Source organism: Arvicola amphibius, chromosome 6, assembly GCF_903992535.2.
Source record: "Arvicola amphibius chromosome 6, mArvAmp1.2, whole genome shotgun sequence".
Classification (NCBI taxonomy): Eukaryota; Metazoa; Chordata; class Mammalia; order Rodentia; family Cricetidae; genus Arvicola; species Arvicola amphibius.
In genome coordinates, this window is record NC_052052.2 from 106,153,341 (window position 1) to 106,156,616 (window position 3,276).

A 3,276-nucleotide genomic window follows, 5' to 3' on the forward strand; every position below is an offset into this window, starting at 1 on the left:
ACAAGAGCTGAGCCACAGACTCCTAGTGGGGAGTGTTCTTCGGTGACCAGCCCCATCCCTAGGCCGAGTCTCTCCTTAAGGTCGAAGGCATAAGCCGCTCTGAGTGGGAAGTCTCTGCTGCCATTAAACAGAAATGGGAAGGTACCTGACCGCCCCCCCCCCATCTTCTCATCCTTTTGTCTCCTCTTTGTAGAGAGCACAGGTCTCCTGACTTACTAATGCTCTGCTTACAGCCTCCCCAGCCCTACTTCAAAGAAATGGGGGGCGCTAAGTGGAGAGGAGGAGTAAGAGAAGATGCAGGGGATCCAGAAGAAAACGGGAAACGTGTTGCCTCCAAAGTAGAACAAACCAGAAAAATTACACTCTGGCCCCACCCTTGCTGTTATTTGTCCCCAGGTTGGAAGTTTGGGAGTGACAGCGCTGTAGGAGGGAAGGGGGACTTCGGGAGCCGTTGTCTATAGTGGTATCTGTGGGAATCGGGGTTGGGGTGGGGAGGCAAGGAAAGGAAAAGAGAAAAAAAAGAGAAGACAAGAAAGAGTCGATTTTCATGGCAATCATCGGAACAAATAGCTAACATTTAACATTTACACCCGCACTGGCGGCGCCCTGGCGCTCTGTGGACCTGGAGCCGGGCTAAAATGTCCCGAAAGCCTTTGGAGAAAACGAGTTTCCAGCTATCAGGTTCTCCCCATCTCCTCTTTTCATAAGGCTTCGGTTTCAGGCTGGACTTGTCCAATGTCTGCGTTACCGCTGCGAGCTCCTAAATGAGTGTCAAAGAGGCAAATATCAAATAGCACCGAGGTCAAGGCGATTTAGTTAACCACGGGACGCTCAGGGCTTGAAATTTGTGTGGGACTCCGCGGGGGGAGGGGAGCGCTCACGGATGGATGGGTGGATGGAAACGCTGCGTGCAGAGACGGATAGTGGGAAGTGCACACAGAGGCGGCGGCTAGAGCAGGGCTGAGGGAGGAGCCAGTCTTTACCTGGTCCTGGCCTCGCCTCCTACTTCGGTGCCCTTCACAGACCACGGTTAAAGCTCTCAGACTAAGTTTCCCTGCAACTTCGTTTCTTTTCGATGGGAACCGATTTCCTGAACCAACGTTAAGAAAACTGGGATCTTGGCAAAGTTTGGCTTTAACACCTTTATTATCCGGGCCTCAGTTTCCCCGTATGCTAATTAAGGGATTGTACAAGGTGATAACCAAGGCCACTCAGGCAGGCTAGAGGGCTAGAAGAGAAATGGGGAACGGTGTGTGACTGACTCTATAGTTCCTTTCCCCGTCCAGTGTCACTTGAGCAACCTGATCCCACCACCAACCTGGCCTATAGTCTCTGACAACACCGATTCTCAGAAGCAAGAGTCCTAGAAGCCCCTGGAGCCCCATGATACTAGGCTTCACCCAAACGCTCTCTACCCCAATCCACCTCAACCGGGTCTGTAGCCCATAGCGCTAGGAATTACTGCGGTGTCACCGGCGCACAAACAGTTGCCTATCCAGGTTCCCTTCAGCCATGCCTTTGGCCTCTCAAGTGTTTACGGAAAAAGAGCATCCTCTTTGGGAAGGGGTGGGAGCTAAACAGATTGAGGAGTCTTTCTAAATTCCTAATTCAAGTGGCAAAAAACGGAAGTGTAAACGGACGCGGTGGCAGGACAGGGCCGGCTGTTGAACCCTTTTCACTAAGCCATCTCCTTCGCTCGGCCTAGGGTCTCTTGTCTGTGTTGAGACTCGGGTGTCACGTGTGTGAGAATCTGCGTGGGTGGGCGTGTGTGTTCCTACCCAGGGAGAAGGTCTCACAAGCTGAGGGGCGGGGTGTGCAATATAATCGACTTGTTTCCCTGGGACACAGAACAGGAAAACTAGGTAGGCGTCAGCTAGGGAGACTTTGCCTGGAAAGCCACTGGGTTCCTAGCGGATGGCGGAAATGCCTCTGGGCCTTCACCTCCTCCTCAGTGGCAGTGCCTTGTTTGCAAGGCCACGTGCAAAGGCTCAGGCCAGGCTCCAGGAGAGACAAAGTGCGGGGAGTCGGATCCCAGCAGGAGGCAGGAGGGAGGGATGAAGGCAAAGGGTGCCCAGGTGTATTCTTCTTTTTTATAATAGAACTCTTCCCTCCCCTCAGTATAAAACTCTATGATAATCATGAGGGAAAATATGATACTCTACTCAAATAGAAAAAAAGGTGTGTGTGTGTGTGTGTGTGTGTGTGTGTGTGAGAGAGAGAGAGAGAGAGAGAGAGAGAGAGAGAGAGAGAGAGAGAGAGAGAGAGAGAATGCCAACCTCTACCTTGGGTTCTGGAGAAATTCTCAAATAGAGAGTGTAATTTCTCAGTTGATTTTGATTGACATACTGTCCCTGGGATCATGTGTTAATCCCTTCTTCACTCAAGCCTTTTCATAACTCATTTCTCTCTTGCTAGATGGGGACTCTGATGGTTACCGAGGCAACGATGATAGCACTAAGCTATTCCCCTCTCTGCAAGGAGGCCATTATTCCGCATGCATAGGCCATTTGCAACAGAGGTCGCCACAAAGTCATCCACAACACAGCGCACGTTTATTCAACTTTTATTCTCTCCTTTTACCCCAACACAGAAACTAGTTTGCACTTGCGGGGAAGGGGTTCTATCTTGTCCTGTTCTGTATCGGTTAACAGCGGCCCTGGAGTGGAGGAACCCACACAGGTGCTCATTTGCACACTGACACAGACAGAGGTCTGAGTCACTGGCCCCTTGCCCTGGGCATCAGTGTCCAGGCAGAAAAGGTCTCACCGCCATTTTGTTCACCCATGGGGTCATCTTCTAGATAAGAAGACAGAACCAGCTTCTGAGACCACCTGCACTTCTTCTTCAAAGACTCGAATAACAGGAAGCCACCATCCGTCCATTTTCTACCTCCCCCCACACACCCACACCAAGAAACATCCCCTCTCTTGGATGGGGAAGCCCTCTTTTCTGGCATAGTGGTACCTCCTGCCCTTGAGATGCGCTGGAGCTCCAGAGAAAGCCGCCTGTCTTGGCTTTAGGTTTCCTGCTCAGGCAGTCAGTGTGTAGGTTCTTGAGCTGTTTTCCATTGGTCCTTGAACTTTGGAAATGCCTAAGTTTGGTTCAGGTTTCTCTGAGGCGTGGCTGTGGTAGGTCAGTGGGATGTAAACAGTAGGAGCATCCATTGGTAGTCACCCAAGGACGTTTCAGGAGAGTCTACAGTGCAGGAAACACTGGAAAACATTTCTGTTCTCAATCTTCAAGGCCACCAGAATCTGATCTGTGAAGGTCACGGAT